This window comes from Balaenoptera acutorostrata, chromosome 10, assembly GCF_949987535.1.
Source record: "Balaenoptera acutorostrata chromosome 10, mBalAcu1.1, whole genome shotgun sequence".
Classification (NCBI taxonomy): Eukaryota; Metazoa; Chordata; class Mammalia; order Artiodactyla; family Balaenopteridae; genus Balaenoptera; species Balaenoptera acutorostrata.
Window position 1 is genome coordinate 102402222 of NC_080073.1, and position 23114 is coordinate 102425335.

A 23114-nucleotide genomic window follows, 5' to 3' on the forward strand; every position below is an offset into this window, starting at 1 on the left:
TTCAGGGAGGGGCCTGGCGGCCCATGGGCGCAGCCCTGTCCCTCTCCCCAGGTGAGCCAATCTCTTCCCGGCCACCAGGATCTGCTATTTCATCACCTTCTTGCCCAACTTGGCAGAAACCTGTATGGTTCTCTACTCTGCAAGGAAGCTGGTGAGAAAGGGGGTGCGGGAGCCCTCAGGCTGAGCAGAGGGGCAGAGGACCCAGGGCACCCTCACCTACCCCCGGGGTAGGGCAGGGCCTTCCCTAAGGCAGGAGATGGCTCACAAGAGCACCCGGGCGGGGATAAGGGTTAGCGGCCCCGCCCCACCCTTAGATCTGCTCTGCTGGCTTATCGGGAAGGGTGGGGAGAGGCCTCCACATCTTACCTCGGCTGAAGAATTTTTAAATAGAAAAGAAAGCTATTGCTAAAAGAGAAAACAGGATCTTAGGGTATGTCACAAGTCTAGTGTTTATCCATTTACGCGTCTTCCGGAGTATCCCTTCTCTAATAACTACGGGGTATTATCTACTGGGGCATAAACTCTGGGCCAGAAAATGTGTTAGGCACTTTACATATATTTACTCCTCCCCCAAATCGTATCAGGTAATGATTAGGTTATCTGCTGGCTATTAACACAGCTCTGCAGGGGCAGAGCCAGGATTCTAGCCCAGGTTGTCTGACTCCGAAATTCTTGCACTTTCCGATGCCACAAAAAGGATCATGGAAAAAAACATTCAGAGAGGGGTGATTAGCAAGCTAGAGGACTGGGAAACCAAGTCGGGGGAAAACAAGAAATGGCTGAAGGAACTGGAGACACCTGCAGGCCTAGCGCATGGAAGAGCGGGCACACTCTTCCCCCGTGTCCACCATGACGGGAACGGGGTTTGGGCAGGAGGCACAAAGAAACTGGTCTGGGGCCCCAGAATTCTTTACACCAGAGCTGTGAACGACTAGAGCTGCCCACAGAAGGCATGCGGCCCCGTGAAGTAACGAGCTCGCTGTCTCTGGAAGTGTTCCAGCAGAGGGTGGGTAACCACAACCGGGTCCTGCAGTGGGTGGGAGACCAAGTCAGATCAGCCTTCTGACTTCCAGAGTCAGTACTTCTAAGACGACAGCCCCTTTCTCGTCCTGCTGAAAGATTCAGAAGGATGCACCAGGAGAACACACCACAGCAGCACAGCCCAAAGAGCACACGATGTGGAGTCTTCTGTCTTGGACTGGAAACTCAGCTTGCCACCAGTGGAGCGACTTAAGTCTCTGAGCCTCAGTTCCCTCATCCGGAAAATGAAGCTAGTAATACCAGCCCTCCATACTTTACAGTACGGAAATCAATCAAAGGAACGTTAACTAAAACACTTTACAAACGGCACGGCACCCCCAGTATGAGCTACTGATGCCACGCTATGCGCCTCCGGACGCTCCAGGTTAGCTGGGCCCTCGGCTGGCCCTCCCCCAACCCCTCCATCCGCCTGCGGCGTCCCCTCTTGGATTGCCCTGCCTCTTGGAGGGCAGGGCCCCGTTTGCTGACCTTAAAAAAAAATTCTGCTCCAGCCCCCAAGTTTAACAATGAAATATAAATATAATTTAGCTTATCACAAATGCAATCCCATCGACAATTAGGAGTAAAACAGCTGCTGCCAGCTCGCAGGGCTGTATGGCCAGCAGGAAATAAAACGCCTCCGGCTTCAGGTCACCGCTGAAACGAATCCTGGTCAGCCTCACATGTGCTTAATCAAGGAAGCCTGCACCGCGGGCTCGCACAGGACCCGAGGGCTCTTCCCCACCGTCCCCTGCACCTCCCCTCCCAGCTCTAGAACCCGAGCACAGCGCAGCTGGTACCCCGCAAGCTGCCCCAGCCTCTCAGCAGCTGGACTATAGTGATTGGGTTTGCTCTGGACACTCCTCTGACGTGGGCCTCCGCGCCTGCAGTCACATTTAGAGCCTGGGGAGGAAGCTGGGGTAAAGTTCAGTAGCAGTTTGCAGAGAGTTTTAGGCAATATCCTGCAACTCTTTCACAGGCCCTGAGGTCGTGGGGCTGGTCTCTTCTCTCCAATAGGCTCGGTAAAGGGTCAGGCTGCAGAAACAGGATTCTCTACTTTTCCCTTGAGCAGGCGCTGGATGCAAGCTGAGCACCCCCAGGACAGGTGGTTACCCTAGCATCTGGGCCGCGCATTCCCAGAATTCAGGGCGGGTTCAGCACGACGCCCCTTATAAAACCAAAACGATTCTGTGGAAGATAGAAGTATTGTTGGAAATGCTTCTAGCTCAGTGGAAGGAGGAGATCACATCTTTCCTCACCCAGCGCATCGGAAAGGCGGTCAGCTGGGGTCAAAATTTCACAGTGGGTGAGCAGACATTACAAACTGTCAGCTGAGAATGACTCTGAGTTTGCTGGGCCCAACGACCAGGGGCTCCAAGGGCTGCCCGCTATGCCTCCTAACGGGTGACCATTTTCCCCTCTATTTTGCCTCTAAGAAAATTATTCACCACTCTATCTACGAAGAAAAACAAATACTCTTGAGATACAAGATGTTGATAAGTGTTTATCACAAGCCAACCAACCAAAAACACTAGCAAGCAAATGGTGTTTCTTAAAGCAAACTGAGCACAAGCCCAAAGCTGCTACGGGCAGGACGGGGCGCTGGGAGGGAAGGGGGGCGCGTGCGGCCGAGGTCCCCCTCCCCCAGCTGTAAAGAGCTGCCAGGCAGAGGCACCTGGGGAGGAAGGCGGTAGTGGACCAGCGGGTCTTGGAGGAAGCCTGGGCTCTGTTTCTCCCCAACAGCCAGGAGGGTGTGGGACATCTCGCTGAACCAAGGGCCAAAGCCCCAGCCCGGCGGGTCTGAAACAAGTACACTGTGCCCAAAGCACGTCTGCTGTCTGCATCTGCCTGAGCTCACGCAGCGGCCCTGACCAGGCCCAGGCTCTTCAAGGTGGGGTCACATTTTACAAGCTCCACCCTGAGAAAGCGATTACCCCTTCGCAAGCCATTAAACTCCCCCTAAAGTGACAAAGAACAGGAAGGAAATTCCAAAAGGGGAGATCCGCACCAGTCGGACAGAACCCCTCCCTTGGGCTCTCAGGCCTGAGCGAGAACCCCGCCAGCGGCGGAGGGAACCTGAGAGGAGAGCACACGCCACTGAGAGGTCAAGGAAAGGGGGCCGGCCTCCTGCGCTCCCCGCTGGCTAGGCCAGCCTGACACTTCCTCCCGGTCCCGAGGGTCACACACCTCCACAGGGAGACCTCTGGGGCACGAAGATCTGGAAACCCAAGCTAATGCCCATTTAACTTAAGCTGACATTACACTACCAACATTACAGACATTCCTAGTCGCATGGACCGCTGTGGTTGAAAAAGACTGGCCTCTACCAATACTTCCATGGTACAGAACTGATCTTGTGCGTTCGGGAAACCACGCCGTGCTTCTCCAGCAGAGTCCTCTAACACGCTTGCGACCATGAAGCTGAGGTTCTCCCGCTCACCCCCTTCACTCGACAAGAATGCCTGCGATAAAGGCCCCCTCGTGTTGTTCAAAAAGAACATCCCTGCTCTTCCCTTTTATCTTCCCTTAACAGTTTGCCATCCAGTGATAGAAGGGGCCTCGCCTCCAACAGTCCCGGCCTTTTATCTCCCGCTGACCTGACCACGCAACAGCAACAACACGAAGCCAGGGGCTGGGTTTCCTGCAGCTCGCCCAGAGGGGCTGTTTGACTCGTGTAAAATATGACTGGCCTCCAAAACCTTGGAACGATGCCGAGCAGCACCCACCCAGCTTCCATTTCAGCTCCGGCTTTAAAAGCCTCCAGGTGCAGTGGACCAGCGCCCTCCCACCCCACCCCCGCGCCTCCGTGTGGTAGAGGCTCACTGCTTCCAAGGAGAGCTCGCTTTCCGGGCTCACGCACATATCTGCTTTCCGTCCGCAGCAAACCTAAGAGCTCTCTTCATCAAAGTCCAGAAAACCCTAGAAGTTAGTTACGGTAGCTCCAGTTGAAGTCTGAGTTTATACTGCTATTATTAAAGTAATTCGGTAGCGTTTAATAACATCCTTCACCACTGGAACGCAGGGAGCACACCACGTGCTTCCCTGTATAATAAGCAAGCAGCCTGAGATACAGCGGACCCCTCGTCTGCAGAGTGAGGACAGGCCGTGACCTCTGACGCCCTTCCCAGGCCTAACTCTCGCGTGAGACTCAGCTCTGCCGGGATGCCTGGGTGCTCTCAGGCCTGGTCTCTGAAGACCTCCACCCGCCTCACGCTACGAGCGTTCCCGTGGATATCCAGGGCCAAACTCCACTCTTAAGGAATCAAGGCAGACGTGGGGCTGTGCGCCACTTACTGGGTGGGACGACCAGAGGGCATCCACACACCAGAGCACAGAGGGCCCTGCTCCCCGCGTTCAAGGCCAGGACTTCCATTTTCTTGGCATCACACCAGCACATGTGAAGTTAATAGGTTCCCGAGGATGATAAGATCAGATGTTTGAAACAGTCCCCCAGAGTTCCTTTCTGGGGTATAAGGAATCTTTCCGAAGCCAATTAACGAAAAGAAAAAGCTTCCTGGCCTAAACACACGTCCCCTAACCCCTCACAATCTCAGAGGCAAGAGGGAGGGGCGGGAGAGAGGTGATGGAGTGGTGACATACGCAAGGCAGTGGAGAAAATGGGGGCAAATGAGTGACAGAAGCCAGGTTACGCATTAAACCCACAACAATTCCTGTGCCAACACTCCAAAATGGAGCCGGTACTTTTAGGATCTTTTTTTATGAGGCGAGATACCAGAGTAAAAAAGAGTGTGCACAGCCCAGAGCGGCCACGCGGCCCCGTGCACCACCAAGCACGCCGCCTCCTGTACGGCCCCTCTCCTGTCGCCACGGGACTGGGCTGTGTCACTGGCCCATCTGAGAACAGGAGCCAGCTAACCGGTTCAGCCCCACCGGCCAAACGGCAAGTGCTCCACGTCCTCAACTTCCTCCCAGCCATGAAGTCAGGAACAACCTGTACAGACAAAGAAAACAGAAAACTTGCGAAACAACGGCATCTACCGTGCTCCCTGAATATGCCCGAGGAAACTTTTTCAAAGCCCTTTAAGATGCTTCATTACAATTCTGGAAAGAAAACGCAGTCCACTGCACCCAGGCACGCACATGTTCACACAAACCCAATTTCATGCTCTGCCGGCCCCACGACGAAAATGCAGAAGTCAAAATATAACTCGAGAGAGTGGCCCTGGTTACTTAACAGATCGGAATTATAACTGACACTTTTCCAAAACTATATGAGAGGCCAGGGACATCCTGGCAGGTTTCCAATCTGGAAACAGAATTTGCCTAAGGGGGAAAAAATAAAGGTCTAACAGATTATACAATCTGCTACCTAGCCACAGTGAAAATGCTGTTTAGATGGGGATGTGAGGAGAAAAAAAAACCTCACCGTCTCTTTATTCCTTGTAGTTAACCCCTAATACAATGCCGTAGCCAAGGCAAGAATAACCCTCTCAGGGCTTCACCACCAAGAAACTACTAATCGTGGGGATGACTTTTTTTACCCTATCAGCCAAGATTCATTTAATGGGATCACAGTTTGGAAGACGGATATGCAAAGTAATTCCTAGTTCCGCTAGCCTTATGTGGAGATTTTGAAAGTACCATGCAATCGGTGCCAGTCACATATTCTGTACAACCCAAATTTACAGTCAGATGTTATTATTCGCGTTCACAACATTAGGCAAATGCTGTTTTAATTTTTTTAGCTTGAAGAAAGGGAAAACAAAGGGACACATTAATCCATCAAAGTTGCCAGGCCCTAAAACTTTCACAGCTTCTTCTCACTTATCATTTCGACGGCTTCAGCCACCAAACAGCTTTCATTTAAAAAAATGAGTGTCTTTAGTTTCCTGCAGTTTGAGTTCCAGGCCCATCCTTGCTGCTTTCAGTGTGCTAGAGCCAAAGCCTGGGCGAGTGCACAGAAAATGTGCATTCTCTGCAGGGGTTAAAATGAGTTAAGAGGTTCTATACTATTTTTGTACCCTAGCTGTAGGGCAAGATTTGGTATCATTGTGAAACCCTGAAATGGGATGAAGCTCAATCTCAGACATTAGTCTACTTCAAGTTGCAGATGTTAGAACCACCAAGAGCTGGAAGATAGAGCCCCCGGCCTCAAAGGCTGATACTCAGGCTGGGGAGATAGAGTAGACAGGACACAGAGAGAGAAATTCCAATCCAAGGGAAAATGGATTATGAGCCACAAGCTTGAAAGGCTGCAGGGCTCCCCAGAGGTAAGTCATCAAGCGTTGAGGGAAGTGGGGCAAAAGCAAACCTGAGCTTTGAGGAAAAGATCCGGCGTTCAGAAGACAGGGCATTCCAGTCAGAAGGAAATGCACGAGGGAAAAGCATGGAGACCCTAGAGGTACATCCGGATGGGACACCATGCCATGAGAGCACTAGCTCCTAAAAGCCTACATTTTCACCCTCCTCCAGCGAAATGAGGACTTACTGAGAGTCTCACAATGCTGAATGCATTCGTTTTTTTCAGGTTAAAATGCCCCCTTTTTAAAAATTTATTTATTTATTTATTTATTTATTTATTTATTTATTTATTTATTTATTTATTTATGGCTGTGTTGGGTCTTCGTTTCTGTGTGAGGGCTTTCTCTAGTTGCGGCGAGCGGGGGCCACTCCTCACCGCGGTGCGCGGGCCTCTCACTATCGCAGCCTCTCCTGCTGCGGAGCACAGGCTCCAGACGCGTAGGCTCAGTAATTGTGGCTCACGGGCCCAGTCGCTCCGCGGCACGTGGGATCCTCCCAGACCAGGGCTCGAACCCGTGTCCCCTGCATTGGCAGGCAGACTCTCAACCACTGCGCCACCAGGGAAGCCCTAAAATGCCCCCTTTTAAGAGGAAATGATGGGTTTCCCTGGTGGCACAGCGGTTAAGAATCCGCCTGCCAATGCAGGGGACACGGGTTCGAGCCCTGGTCCAGGAAGATCCCATGTGTCGCGGAGCAACTAAGCCCGCGCGCCTAGAGCCCGTGCTCCGCAACAAGAGAAGCCCGCGCACCGCAACAGAGTAGCCCCCGCTCACCACAACTAGAGAAAACCCGCACGCAGCAGTGAAGACCCAATGCAGCCAAAAATTAAATAAATGAATAAATGAATTTATTTTTTTTTTAAAAAAAGAGGAAATGATAAAGACAGTAGATGGTTGGGACTGTTTTTTAACGCCCTTACTTGGCAAAAGAAAAAAAATGGCAATCCCCTGTGTAACTGCCAGAGCTTTGCCTTCAGTCTCTGGCCCATGCAAACAAAACCCTTGGGAGCCATCAGACTACACCAGCCCACTGTGCAAAAGGAGGAAGAGTGGAGTGGGGGAAACGGCAAAGATGGGGCTGGCAAAATGATGCTGAGGTCAAGGCTCCACCTCAGAGGGGTGAACTTCATCCTGTGGCTGTGGGAACCCACTGAAGCCCCCACCACTCTTTTGGAAGAAAACCTCTGGGATGAAATAATCGTAACCATATTTTCAAAAACTCTTGGCAGCAGTTTAAAAATTTGACGATTAGAGGCACATAACCCAGATAGGAGGTTACTGCAATACAGTCTAAGGGACAGACATGAGGAGCACGGGGTCAGGAGAACATCACCGAGGGACCGACCAGGCTGCCAGGAGTGAGGGCGAAGGTCAGGGAGGCGCTGGGCTTCCTGCGCTGGCAACAGACTGGGCCACAAGGCAGTTAACTTCGATGCAGGAAAAATTCCCAGTACAGGAGAGAACAAAGAGAATACAGCAGGAAGGGACGGGTTACTGAGTAGCAGGATTAAGCAAGGAGTTCTGTTTAACAGAAATCCAAAGACTGTCCCTAGCCAGAAGGGAACAGATGGGAAAAAGGAGAAGGTTCTGGAGGAGGTGGGAAAGGAGGGCCGGGGGGCTGTCAGGCACAGGAAGATGAAACACTTGTGGTTGAACGGAATACATAACATATGCAGACATATAAATGCATGTATTCATTGTCAAATGGGCTGCTGACGTGGGGGGAAAGTGCTTAAACAGCCTTAACTTACAGGTTACAAGTCCACACAAAACTGTACCAAATACAAAACAAGACAAAACCAAAATCCACCCTGCTCTCCCTTTCAAAGAGCCTAGCCTATAAAACGAACACGTTAGATGCTGGGTAAAACATTTTATTGAATCGATAAGGTCTAGAGCGGCGCTGTCCAAAGACGAAAAGAATCTCTGCGCTGTCCAGTCTGGCAGTCTCGAGCCACGCGTGGCCGCTGAGCACCTGACGTGAGGCTAATGTGGCTAAGGGGCTAAATTTAAAATTTTCATTTCAGTTAAACAGCCACATGTGGCTAGCCGGCTGTTGTACTGGACAGTGTAGGTCTATGGCATTTTTTTTCTCCAGTAATCTTGAGTTACTAGATGGTGGTCCTTAATTCATTTGCTTGCTTCCCAGGGTTTTCAAGCCCTAAAGCAGGAATAAAGATGATCTAGTATAGTTTTAACTGGAAGGCATGGGAGGGCAGTGAGCTGACCCCAGAAGTAACTTACTTTGCTATGATTCTTTATTCTTCCCAGGGTTTATCAGAGTTTCAATGTACAAAGGGAAATAACCCATGAAACCAACAACAGAGGGACATCTCCTAAGCTAGGCTCGCTTCTTCCAGGTGAGTCATCAGCTCCCTGCCCCGTCTACCCAAAACCTGCTCAGGCCTGGTCCCACCTCACTCGTGAAGGTCAATGTGTGAAAACATGGGAAAATGTAAGTTAGACCAAGGTTAGAAAGCAATCTAGTACATTTAGGCATTCTATGTTACAACATATTCACGGATAAGTCTGGCAGAGGCCACCTGAAATGAGATACGCATCATGGGACTATAGTGCTCCTTTAAAAATAAAAGTATAATTTAATGTCACTGTAAACTTGATGTTTGTAATTTAAAGTTATTTTTTTAAAAAGATACAAGAAAGTAATCAAACTGCATTCCTTTTTAAGCTGTTAAATTGTTCCCTCCTTCCTTCTCTCCCTTCTGACCTTACCTTTCTTTAGTCACAGCCCAGTGCCCGGCACACAGTAGGTTTTTATATAGTTCATCCTACAAATCTGAGCCACCTACTAGGGGTGATATGCTCAGGTTGATAAGCCCTGCTCTACAGACAAGCGCAAAATTCATACCCTTGAAACTATGTAAAATTTATGTGGTATCATTTTTTTGGGGGGGCAGTCCATAAATTTGATAAGATTTTCAAACCTTCCTTTTTCTTATGAAGATGAGATTAACCATGTAATTCACTTCAAATAGTGTCTGATACATGGCAATAACTCAATAAAAGTTAGTGACATCAATTCCCCCAACAAGCTCCCAATGCCTGCTATAAACAGGTATAATTTTACGACAGAATTCATCCTACAGAGAGATCATCGTGAGCCCCCCATCTATGTCACTGGGTTTACATGGTTTTGCTCTGTTCCCATTATTCCAGAAATAACTGATGGAACCAAGTTAGTTTCTTGATGATATTAGGTTAAAACAGTGCATATTATCACCATCTCTAGGCCGTCAAAGGCACTGAGGAGGTTTCCTCTAAGATCCACATAATAGGTATAAACGTGGCCCAAGCACTAGCAATTCCTGGGAATCTCAAAGGAGTCCTAGAATAGAGGGTGGTCTTGTGGAGGATGTTTGTTTTTTAATTAACAAAAGGTAATGGGGGCGTTAGTGAGCCTTTTAAATAGGAACCAAGAATTTAAACTGATTCCCTCTATGCAGTCCTTATGTAAATTGCAATGCATAAATAAAATACATTGGCTGTAAAAGGGAGGATTATATCAACTGTAAAATTCAAGAGTCACAACCAGGGGAGTGGGAAGAGTGACTGTGGTGACTGAGGTTAGAAGGTGTTGGGCTGGTGGCGGGCTAGCTTGGTCCTTGTTTTCTCATGTGTCCTTTGAAGGTGAAAACTAACCAATTTTTTCTGGCCTTCAAGCTGTCAGAGGATTAAAAAAAAAAACTCCGTCTGAAAAAATAAACAAATGAGACCTGCAATCTCCCTTTAAAAGGTGGGGGTGGGGGAAATGCCCCACCTAAGGCCCTTAAATATTTCCTGATGATTGTTACCTCAATTAGTAACTATCCATCTACGACAAGACTGGGCAGGGCAGGGGATGGTGGGAGTCAGGGGAGGGGGAGAAGAGATGTTCCAGGAGCTCACCACCTAGGTGAGAAAAGAAGAAACCACGAGAAGGTAAGAGAATTTAGTGTTGTGTATGCAGTACTAATTTTAAGTCCAGAAAAACCACTGGCATGTAAGCGGAGGGGTGTCCGAGGTGGAAGAGAGCCTGGAGGAGCTGATACCCAGGGAGGACCACGAGAAGCCCCGGAGCCAGGTCCTGCTTGCCGAGGGCGTGTGGGGCAGTCGCGGGGAGCTGAGAAAGCTGGGCCAGGGCAGCAGGGGGTGTCGGGGCAGCACCAGAGGATGATGTCAGAGTTTTAAGGAAACCTGTTTGAACAAGGTATGGGACCTCGGGGGAGGGAGACCAGACTGCAATGGGAACAAAGGGACTAGAGAGGGAAAGATAAACCTGAATGCCTTTCACAGAACTGCACAGACCTGGAGGGAGCCGAGCAGGAAGCGGCTCCTGCCACAGGCTCGATTTCCTGGGGCACTGGCACGGCGCTGGGAAGAAGTTTTCCACTGTTAAGGGGGTTGGGCTCCATTACTTTTTTAGACACTTGCCAAGTGAAGAAATGGAGTGGATGAGAAAGGAAGGTCTTGGTACCTCGGTGAGATACTGGGACTCACGAGTGCAGGGGGGGATCGACCCCTCCACAGAGAGGGGAGGCCTGTACTGGCTGAGTGGAGACTCAGAGATGGGAGGGTCCAGTACGGAGCACGAAGAACACCCATTCTGAGCCACAGACATAGGAACAAGGGCTGGCAGGAAGGAGGTCCCCAGGAAGGAGGAGAATGCGGTGTCCAAATAAGTGGGAAAGCACTAGCAACGAAGGGGCATCAAACCCCTCTGAGTCCGAAAGATGCAAGAGTAAAGCACACATAAGGGGGAGCTGAAGGAAGTTCACAGTTGGATGGTCCTCATCTTGAGCACACAGTAGGCACCCCGTCTGCGGATTAGTAACCTCAAGAAAGTAGGCAGCGGGTCAGATGCTGTGAGTAGGAGGAAGAGAAAAGGGGAACTGATGGCTTCAGGAGCAAAAGACCCCAGGGAGCTGGCGGGAGGGAACGCAGTGGCTGAACGGGGGTTGGGCGGGGAGAGGGGTGCTCTTAGCTTAGGTCTTTACAATCACATGACCTCAAGGTAATGGGGAACAAGAATGGGCCCAGGGGAGGAGCCAGGAGGCCCTTTGGAACCCCCTCTTCCTACTCAGGGTAAGTCTGGCATCCTGTTTCCTACTCTGGATGTCTGGCTGAGGAGAAGGGAGGAAAACCGCGTTATTTCAAATGGTTGCATCTTTTATTCCTACCATTTGAGGCAAGCCTGGTACGTTTCTTTCAACAGATGCCCGAGTCACACATGTAGCTGCTTTCCTCAACAGTAAACAAGTGGATTCTATCTACAAACAGCAAGGACACCAGGTCTGCGAGGGGAGAGAAAACCTTTTCCAAACACCCAACCCACCCCAAATGGCTTTCACCGTGTTTTTCTCACCAGGCTGACTTTGCAACTCTAAACCCATCAGATGCACCTTGGTGCGGAATGCAGCTGGGAACCTGCTCAGGACCCAGGAGTTGTTCTTAAGAGGCACTCGGCCCACCCCGGGCATGGGCTGGGGCTTCCCGAGTTCTCAGGGTCAGCTGGTCCCGGCAAATCGGCAGGCAGGGCCCGGTGATTCAATTAGTGTGAGTTCAGTTGCTCTTTTTTAGGTCAGTTCTTTCTTCTTTTGTTTAGATCTGACTCAAGATTTACCTCAATTATCTACACCTCTGTTAGAGCACCTAAACAAATTAAACTGTTGAAAGCGATGAAGGCAAAGGAAGGGATGAAGGGAAAGGAAAGGAAGAACCTGGATCTTCAAAAAAACACACAAATGGTCTCCTCCCTCCCCCTCCACCATCTCTGTTCTCTTGAATTACTCAAGTAGACAAGCAACTGTTTCTCACAGGAAAATGCTAGACTCCGAGTCTGAATGTGAAAACCCCGTGGTTAAGCCCTGGCTTGCAGAAAACTAAAAATTTCAGCAACCCTGGAATGAAATGTTATGTTCAGAGCTATACGAAGCATCGCAGCTGTTCCCAGCCGACATGAAAACCGAAAGGGGTGATGCTATCTTTATCCTCTACCTACAGGCAAAGCTGGTACCATCCTGGGCCGGGCTGCCCAGGAGCCGGCTCAGTTCTAGGCTGCTGAGCACAAGAGACAAAGGAGGCAAAGGAACACAGGGGCCAGCAGAGCACACCTAAGCAACAACACACAACAGAGCCACCGGGAAGAAAGAAAATGCAGTTAATCATTAAAAATTTGAAAAGGATGCAAGGAAACGGAACTGCTTGAAAAGCTGTTCTCACTGCCGTTTGGAAAATCTGTTTCAATCAGGTCAAAATTCAAACGGTTAGATCGCATCTAACTTGACCTGAATCTCCCAAGTGGAAGGAGAACCCTTTAATCAATATTCTTGGAAGAAAAAACACATTTCTCTACTCAAACTCAGAAAGCGTCTTTAGACCACCTCATGGAATCAGGCCCCAGATGCGCATCTCAGAGAGGGCAGGTGATGGAAAATGACCGACTCCAGAAGAATCGGGAGGCAAGGGCACGAGAACGGGGCTTCGCTCACAGCTCGAAGCTGACACACAGGCTGAGGAAAACGCTCTCCGGCGTGACTGCGCCGCCTCACTCTGGGCAAACGCGTCCCACTAGCAACTCCTGCTGCCCCTACGAGCCCCAGGCTGCGAGCCGCTCCGGCTCAGATGACGGCCGCCGCCCGGCCGCGCAACCCCCAGGCCCGGGCAGGCTGCCGGCAGCCCGCCACACACGTAAACCACCAACGAACGGAGCTGTGGTGAGGGGCTCCGCTCGCAACGTGAATGCCACCGACACACCACACTTCCTGCTCGTTCGGCCACACCATCTCCACTCAAGAAAAAGCGAAAACGACCGCAGGGCCGGCGAGCAGGACGGCACAGCGGCCGAGGAGCGGACTCGGGAGCCACGTCGCCCGGGTTCAAATCCTGCCTCTTCCACTTGCCAGCTGTGGCGGCACACCCTTAGTTACAGAGCCTTTCTCTGCCTCCGTTTCCTCAGCTGCGAGGGGGAGACAACGGTAACACCTACTTCACGCAGCTGCTGTGGGACACGGGAGTGACGTGTGCAAAGTGCTTAAACACGGTCTGGGGCGGAGAGCACAACTGCCCACACGCGTGCCAGCGCTTCAGCGCCGATTCGCTAATTATCAGTCCAGCGGGCGCTACGGATATTCTCTTCACCCAGGGCCGTGGTGCCCAAACTCCAGCAAGCATCCCGAGAGCGTACTGTGACAGATTTCTGACTCAGAAGGTCTAGGGCGGCGCCTAAGAATGTGTGTTTCTAGCAAGTTCCCAGGTGATGCGGAGGCTGCTGGTCTGAGGCTCACACTCTGAGAACCACTGCTCTACGCACCGGTTAACTCCCGTGTTCCATGCTTCGCGCCTAAGCCTTACCTGGTTTATTTACCGGCACAGTGAGCCTGAATGAGAGGAAGTGAGGAGAGCGGCAAAGCAGTTCACTGCTCAGAGAATATCCAAGTGTTCTTCCACACTGCCGAGCACCCCTGCACCTCTGCATGCGGCGGATCGCACGACAAGTTCCGGCCAACGGGCTGTGGGCAAAGATGACACACATCACTTCCAGGCTGAAGGTTTTAAAAGCTGATGTGTGGCCTGCTGGCTCTCTCCTTACTGTGGCAACCTGGAAGCATGCGCAGTGGCGGGCAGGGGGCTACAGGACGACAGCAGCCTGGACCCTGGGTCACTGCTGGGAAGGGAGCTACTGTAGAGAGCTGCTGGCCTGCAGCAGATTTCACATGAAAAGCAATGACATTTTGTGCGTTGAGCCACTCAGATTTTAAAGTTTGTTTGACAGCTTAGCTTAAGCCCACTAAAACACTTCCAGTCACCGCTATAAAAAGGGCCTTCGCATCCGTCTTAAGTCCAACCTACGGACACAGGTGTGAGGTATTTTATAACACAATCAGTTAGCGAGGGTTTCTACCCTATTCTCGTTCACTTCAGTTCATCAAATAGATGAGTTTGGTTTTTTTTTTAATCCTCCCATCCTCCCATTTTGGGTCTGTTTTTCACCAAATATAAAAATTCTTCACTGCAACATGATTATGTAACAGTTGCCCATAATTTAGAAAGCTGAATATGCTAAGAAGTATTGAAAATGTGAAAAATAAATACACTGAAGGACTCGGGTCAAAAGTCCCATGAAAAAAACTGTGCGCGCGCACGCGTGCACACACACACACACACACACACACACACCCAGAATCCCTTGACTCTAAAAGACAGGCCAGAAGGAAAGGGTTTCCATTTTATTTACTAAATCATGTGCAAACTGATATCGTACTTTGCCCAAATAGGAGAAGGTGATCTCTTTAAGGTAAAAGCATCACCATTTAACCACAAAACTGCTCTTAAAAGAAAAAAATCGTAATTTCTAGTTAACCTAGGAACATTTGCAACTTGACATGCAGGTAATGAACTGTTCACAGTATATTACGTTCCAGATTATGTGGAATAAAACATGATAAAGATTCTTCTGTTATAAAAATTACCACTAACCCCACACACACGGCCCAAATAAAACGTAACCTAGAACTCCTCAACTTGAACTAGAAAATTCATGAAATACACAAAATGAAAAGAATTGGGAGGGCTTCCCTGATGGTGCAGTGGTTAAGAATCCACCTGCCAATGCAGGGGACATGGGTTCTAGCCCTGGTCCGGGAAGATCCCACATGCCGCAGGGCAACTGAGCCCGTGCGCCACAACTACTGAGCCTGCACACCACAATTACTGAGCCTGCGTGCTAGAGCCCGCAAGCCACAACTACTGAAGCCCGTGTGCCACAACTACTGAAGCCGGCGCACTAGAGCCCACGAGCCACAACTACTGAAGCCCGTGAGCCACAACTACTGAGCCTGTGCACTAGAGCCCGCGAGCCACAACTACTGAAGCCCACGCGCCTAGAGCCCGTGCTCCGCAACAAGAGAAGCCACCGCAGTGAGAAGCCTGCACACAGCAACGATGAGTAGCCCCCACTCGCCGCAACTAGAGAAAGCCTGTGCGCTGCAACAAAGACCCAATGCCGCCAAAAATAAATAAATAAATTAATTAATTAATTAAAAAAAAAGAATTGGGGAGAGAGAATTTAAAAATATGTAATAGAATCACATAGGTCCTTTTGGTCTATGGAGCAAACAGCACTTCTCAGGAGGGCCCTCTTTGTGAGAAGGACTTCAATTGAGTGGGATCTACAACGTCTCTCAAAGGTGGGGGGATTTCTTGCTAGAATTCTCCCTAGCCCTTTCTACAGAGGGCAGGAGAACAAACCCCTTGTGAACACACACACACACACACACACACACACACATTTTAAAACTCATCTCCGAAGGAGCTCAGTGGCTCTCTGCTCCCCAATTAGCAGCAGCAGAGCTAAGCTGGAGATGAAGGGCCCTGCTGCCCTGGCCTTCTCAAGTTCCTAGGCCCTTGAGCGCCTCATTCTCTGGGTGTGTCACATTCCACCTCTTGAGGTACTTCCACGTGGCCAAAAAGGAAAAAAAAAAAAAGGTAAACACTCAGGTAATGCATTTGGTCACATATTATAATTCAGCTGTATAACCAGAGTTAAACTAATTAAAAAGGCCCCAACACTAATTTCTCTAATATGTTTTATAGCTATTTGGCAACTGCTGGGTTTTATTGGTGAGTTCATTTTGTTTTTTCTTTTTTCATTTCTTTCAGGAGACATGAAAAAGTCATTATAAAAAAAAAAAAAGAAAACCTGAAAATTTAAACATCTCTATTTTTAAAAAAATCTCAAAAAAAAAAAAAAATCTCATGCCATACTACCTTGAAGACACTGGGGAGAACAATAAAGTCTCCATGTATACCCTAAGACAGGGTTACTTCTCTACTGTTCATAAGGAGCTAACCCTGGGGAACCTTCTCTTAGGATAACAGGAATAACGTGCAATCAGATAATAGGCGGATCCATTACTAATCACAGATAAAGAAAGCCGGCAGGGCGTCCTGCTAGCACCCTCCTGCAAGGCCCCTGAAAACTCCCTACTGTTCAGCCAGTTAGGGAATGCACACATTAGAGCTGGCTCATAATGTATCTGCACACCAGAATCGCTGTGTGTACATCTGCAAGAGAGACATAATAGGAACGTCCACATTTAGAAGATGAAAGCCATAGAAAAAGCAATCTCATGTGATTTTTGCAGTCTAACTTGCTCAGTTTATTTCTTCCATAATCATGTTCCTAATGAGAGAATCAAGCTATAAGTAAAGTCCTAGGAGTTTATAACCATGATGCTTTTTATACAGCCAAAAGGCCCTTTCCATTGCTTATACCCAAAGAGGTCTGTGGTGAAACAGACCACCACAGTGGTGGTGACTTCTTTCTACCCACTGTCCACGTGTCCTGGACTCACGCGAGAGCGTCACAGGATGGTTCTCTCCACCCGGCAGCCCCACGGCCACCGTGTAGGCACAAGACCGCAGCGCACTCAATCCTGCCACCTCCTCCACCTTGCGCCAAGTATTAAATCTCAGGCCATACAAATGTCACGTCTCCGTGGCGTACAACTTTTATGCAGACCTAAGGCTACGACCAAAACCAGTTCTTGGCTACACGACTCCCGAGCCGGCACACCCCACGCACTCAGCAGCTAGCTCTCGCCGTGGACTCCTCAGCACAGAGACTGCCCGCGCGGCTGCTCGGGGGCTGGTCTGCAGATCATATGACAGCCGGAATCCCTCGGACACAAGCAGGCATTGTCCACTTTTCCTTGAAATCTCAAAATCCTGGATAAGACCAGCAATCAAGTAACACTTCAATCCTCCAACAACCTTAAATCAATTGACCAAATTCTTCTCTTTGGGTCTCAACTCCCCCTTTACAAATAAAGCGATGATGTCCAATAAAAGCCATTTTCGTCAGCTTTTAAAGCAGACCCACAGCACTTACTTTAAATAAAAGGTTAGGATTACGTGATTGGGGGAAAGCATTTAAACAAACAACGAACGTTACGGACGGAGCTGCTAATAACTGCCCCACAATTTCTGTGGTGCCTTTAGAGTGCTCTGGGGGTGTCCGAGCATTAACTGAACGCTCCCTCCCTTCTTCACGGCTGGCCTCCAGACCCACAGATGACTCACGGAGGCTGAGCTCCGGGCAGCCAGCAGCTGCTCAAACCCAGGCCTGGATGCTTCCCTCCCTACTCCTCCAGCCCCAACATCCCAACCTCTCAACAGGTGTCCCTGAGGCCAGCCCACTGGTGGAGGCCATAAGCACATCATCTCAACCGAGCCGAGCAAGGAGCTGCAGGTCCTCACAGGCCATGACACAGAAGGAGACCAGGCCCTGCCACCCTCCACCATGCCCCTTCCCTCCAGCAAGCCCTCTCTGCGCTGTCCACACTCCAAAAAGCCAGCACGAGACCCGCTCCTTGCTTCCTGGGAAGTAGTAGGTTCTATTACTTTTCCATCTGCTGTGAGCGTCTAACATCCAGAGAACTAATTCTTATTTCTCACATGCAATTCATGTAGATTTCCCTTCCCTGACAGAGTCACAAACATCTAACCATAAGAGAATGCGTTCCACCTTCAGCATGGCAATCAGGAGGTATACAGTTTCCATGGATACCCAGAAGACCAAATTTCAAAACTAATTACATTTTCAAAAGGAACAACTTCTCTTAGTAAAAAACAAACAAACAAACAAACAAAACCAAAACACAGAACCTATTTGATTCAGGAGCAGGAAAGTCTATACCAACCATTTTGTTTGTTAACTATGCATTACAGCAAATCTAAGCACCTTAAATTTAATACTATCAGAAGCTAGTATGTATTTAAAATACGTGTATGAGTATGATTATTAAAACTTAGGCCTAGCAATGCTCTATGCTTAAGCAGATAAAATTAAAATTTTACAGCTTGCGAATTTTAGTAGCTTGAGAACTACTAGTATGTATTAGCTGCCCTGGGAAGTTTTGTGTTTTTTTTTTTTTTTTTTTTTACCCTGGGAAGTTTTCAACTCTGGGATTTCCATGAAAATGTCCGAAAGTAGTTAATGATGCCAAGGGAGATTTTTGGTGTACCACCACAGAGTGCCGCAGGGGTCTCCATCTGTAAAATGGAGCTACTGAGAATACAATTAACAAGAAACCTAAAAATATATAATCATCTCTGCCAAGTGAGCACATTTAACTTTTCAAGTTAGGATGAGCCCTCCTGCCAAAGAAGCCACACGGACGCTCCTCCAGGTGACATGTTCAATTCTGGGCACAGACATGAACTGTGGAAGAATACAGACTAAAACAAAGGCAAACTCATAAAAACAGGCCAAGTGACCTCTGAAGTCCCTTCCAACTCTAAATCCTATGGTTCTTAGAATGAGCCTATAGTTGGGATGAGGGGGGAAAAAAACCACTCCTTCCTTCCATTTGTCATTTGATGGCTTACGATTAAATTTGTTTAATACTTAAGTTTTCTGAGGCCTCCCTTACACTCGGAACTCCTTTTCTACAGAGACTCCGTCTCCCAGGGTATCTATGACTTCTATGGTACCCACCAGATAAAGGGTCTTCTCTAGCCCCTGCTTTAAAAACTCCATGACAGGACTTCCCTGGTGGCACCATGGTTAAGAATCCGCCTGCTAATGCAGGGGACACGGGTTCAATCCCTGGTCCGGGAAGATCCCACATGCCGCGGAGCAACAAAGCCCGTGCGCCCCAACTACTGAGCCTGCGCTCTAGAGCCTGTGTGTGGCAACTACTGAGCCTGCGAGCCACAACTACTGAAGCCCACGCGCCTAGAGCCCGTGCTCCGCAACAAGGGAAGCCACCGCAATGAGAAGCCCGCGCACCGCAGCAAAGAGTAGCCCCCGCTTGCCGCAACTAGAGAAAGCCCGCACGCAGCAACAAAGACCCAACACAGCCAAAAAAACAAAAAACAAAAAAACCTCCATGACATTCTGTGTATTATTTCAATTAAAAATATGAAAGAACAATTCACATTAGGAATACAGAAAAACGACCCTCGTACCCTCGTGATGGTATTTGGACACCATTTGAACCTGTTAATGCATCACTTTCTTTTCCTGCAAATCTGGTCAAAATAAATAATATTTTGGTATGTATCTGGACCCACTGGAAGTTTGATTCTAATGCTTCACGTTAGCTCATAAAGCAGCTGCACATCACTGAGGAGAGCTGTGGGGGAAGTAGCGAGAAGTTATAAAACTCCTGGGTGTAAATCACTATAAAGTATCTTTCTAACTTGCCCATCTCCTTAAGCAGAGCACGGTGAATCAACATATGATTAATCTAACCTTTTTGGGCGATGACTCAGGATCACTACAGTGAACAACTATTACACAAGGTGCCTTCGGAAACTAGTGTCATAACCCTCCCCCTTCAGTTTTGCTCCTATGCCACACGGGCCTCAGTCAGCCATGCTTTTTTTTTTAGCTGAAATTTTTATTCCAGAGACGCACTGAGAGCATGTGGATATACATGCAGTTGTAAGAAACAACACAGAAGGCCCCTCTGTTCAGGCTGTTTGCGTTCTCCTGTCTCATACCCGGACATCCCTTCTTGCTGCTCTCAGAGCATCTCCTTCTGATGGCTTTTCTCCACCCTCAACCACCAACTTTGGCCTCTAATTTCTTGTGGACTGGAAAATGGGAGACGAGGTGGTCAGGGCCGTATCTACAGTGAGAATAAATAGTGCTAAAGTGTGGGCCCAAGGACCATCATGAATCAAGGGTAAGAGTGTTAGCACTGCGACTTCCTCCACCTGCCCGGCTTCCGAAAGCTTTATTTTTTTGCATTGCCCCTCCGCCACCCCGGTGGTTCTCCCTCACTCCCAGGCTAAAGATTCTGGACCTCAGAATGCCAAATAAGTGACCTCCACAGAAGTGATATATTACTTTTGAGTCAACTGAATACTAGCTAAGCAACTGCTGTTTCCATAACTGGTAATTGGTACTCTGGCAGTACCCAGTGTCTTACCCTGAACATTATCTACCAAGCACTGTTAATAGCCTGAAATGAAAACACAGAGCCTAAAAAAAATTTCAGTTTTTTTTTTTGCTGGACTCACTGATATTTTTAAGGAAGTTTTAAGTTTGTACTACTTGGAACAATTCAATTATATAAGTTAAAGGAGTAAAGTTCTAAAAAAGATACGAAAAAGAGCATAATGAATGTGTTTCAGAGACTTCAGTAAATAGGAAAACTGTCACTTTGTTCTTCTACTGCATTAGGAACTTCTCAAACAAAGAGGCTTGATGGAGGCAGACAGAAAGGGGCTTATCAGCTTAAGAACCGGGAAGGATGGTACAATTAACTGTCACACGGTCAGATATAATTCACTCTGACGAGGCCAATGAGAGACAACAAGGCAGTGAAGGTCCCCATCTTGTCTCTTTACATAATACCCAAACACCCCAGCGTGGCAAACCACCTTTTCTTTAAGGGTTATCCATACATGTGGCCTGAGAAGAAAAGCAATAGCCTTTGGAGGGAGGGGGGGAAGGAAGGACAAGAAAATAAGAGAAGGAAAAGGAAGAGGTCGCTTATCTGCACCACAAATGCCTCCGCTGCTCACTCACTCCAAGCTGAGGTGCTGTATCCTAGGTATTCCAGGGGAAAAAGAAGAAAAAACAAAAAACAACTGCATTTCTTTCTCAGTACAGTCTCGTCTCCGCACCACAGAGCCAGCCCTGCCCAGGGGAAAGTGGCGGCGCTCAGCCCCGCGGACTCCGAGCTGATGCTCTGCCCTGGCAAGGCGAAGGTGAAGTGTTGTAAACGCACGAGGACGGCCCAGGGAGGATGCGGCGGAGGAAACGCGAAAGCAACTTCTCCACCGGCCACCGACAGCACGGGCTACGGGGCAGCGCTCACGCTCACAGGGTTAAAAGATGCTCCCAAACGAGCAGTCGAGAATCCCGGGGACCATAAAATGCGAAACGCGTGTGGTGTGAGAGATACTAAGAAAAACAAGGGTTCTATTCTAAAACAGATGTACAAAGAGAATTCGGTCTCTCCTCACGTGAGGATACAGTTTCTTGAGTTTTCACAGTGCCAGACACACTAGGATCAGAAACATGCTTCAAACAGTGTAAAGATGGAAAGAAAAAAAGCCTCCTGCCTCCTCCCTCCAAAAAAGAAAAAAGCAAGCAGCGACACACCAGAAATAGCCTGAGCCTGCTTCTAAGCACGGGGCTCTGTGCATCAGGACATGCTCCCCTGCAGTGCGTGTTACAGTGAGCTCCAGCGTGACTATATATGGTATGTTTACGGAGGGATTAGACACAAACACCACGCAGAACTTACGTCAGACCAGAGCTGGCTTTTAAAGAGCTCAGTTTCTCCGAGTTGACGGCCACAAGACATCCCTAAGTCCGAGCAAACTGCAGATGCTTCGCAAAGCAACATCTCATGACTTACGGGCACTCGGGGCGCAGGCGCTCCCCCTCGCTGCCCTCCACATCCCCATCCCGACCTCGCCTCCTCCTCTCCCCACCGTCCACCTCCCCCCCGCCCCCCCCCCATGCAGGCCGTCCACCCTGCAGTCCCGCAGAGGCATCAATGCACACTCAAGAATGTCTCTGTTGAATGGGGCCTATGTTACATGACTAAGGGCACAGACATGGATTTCTCCAGAAACAGCTGGCGAGGCTGAGGCCTCTTGCACAGGCTCCTCATTGCCACAAAGTATTTTCATCACATCAAATGTCCTGCCAGAGAGAGGGAAAGCCAGACACTGAAGTGGGGAGGGGGCGGGGGAGCAGGGGATAATGTGAAGATGTTTGAAAGTCCTGGGAGAGGAGCGGGGGAACAGAGGAGGTCAGAGGGAGAGAGCGGGAGGGACAGAGAGAGGGAGAGGGACAGAGGAGAGGGACAGAGAGAGAGGGAGAGAGGACAGGGACAGAGAGAGGGAGAGAGGGAGAGAGGGAGAGAGAGGGAGAGGGAGAGAGAGAGAGGAGAGGAGGAGAAGGGGGAGGCTTCATCACTGCTTTAACAGTCTTGCCCAACCTGTTCTGCGGTGCGCTCTGTTAACTCCTTTCTGGCAAATGGATGCGCACAGCAGCCCTTTCTTTCTTCTTCTTCCCCCCACAGCCAGGCTGCAGCTGAAGGCAGACTTGCACAGAAAAGTCCCAAAGAAAAAGGCTAAACCCATTCCCGACTGGACTCAAACCCATAATTTGTATCCTGCAGCAGGAGACCGCTGCCAGCTCCCAGGGCGTCTTCTCCACCAACTTCCCAGCCCTCTCCATCTCCTAACTCTCCTCCTCCCCTCGGAAATATGGAAATCGAGGTTGGGTCCTGAACGCAGCTAAGTGGAGGTGAGGGTGAGGGAGGCCCAGTTTTTACCCTCCGGAACAAAGCACTACGGGAGAAGGAAGCAAAAGGTGGTTTTTCCTCTTGCTGTTTTTTGCTTGATATTAGGCACTTATGGGGTTAACAGACAGCCTGCAGACCAGAAATTTACCTGCTTAGCAACAGAAGCGTCAACTAAGCCACACTGGTTGTTCTGACACAGGAAAAGCAGTTTCTACCTGGTGGAAATACCTGGTGATGTTTCAGTTGCCATTTTAAGCAACACACATATTAATCACATGAGAAGGGCAGTGAAGAAACCACGGTTAAAGGGAGAAAAAGTCCAAAGAGAGTTTACCCAGCTTAAAGGGGCAGATCAAAACCAAGCATGAAAACGCTGGACCGAGTAAGGAAAACATGCTCTACAAGTTAACAGCAGACTCCAAGGTAGAAAACTGCTCTCGGAAACCCTGAAACCGGGGCTCACTTGCCCCCTAACTTGTTTGCAGCTGCTTAGTCTTTATGTTGACCTCAAGGACTCTTCAGGTAGTGGGAGACAATCCTCACGAAAAGACAGATTTTC

At 49.2% G+C, this 23114-nt stretch overlaps 1 protein-coding gene across 7 annotated transcripts in view; it reads right to left on the reverse strand.

Annotated features, from left to right (window-relative positions):
* RREB1 (ras responsive element binding protein 1) overlaps positions 1 to 23114 on the reverse strand; it is a 129070-nt gene that overhangs the window by 75596 nt on the left and 30360 nt on the right. For 2 of the 7 annotated variants that reach the window (XM_057554838.1, XM_057554837.1), the window contains exon 2: positions 13632 to 13789. The exons of 4 other annotated variants lie outside the window; for them this stretch is intronic. The gene's annotated coding sequence lies outside the window, so the exon portion shown is untranslated. Of the gene's footprint in view, positions 1 to 13631; positions 13790 to 22246; positions 22328 to 23114 lie in introns of those variants that run through there. One more of the 7 variants, XM_057554840.1, reaches the window with a different exon arrangement.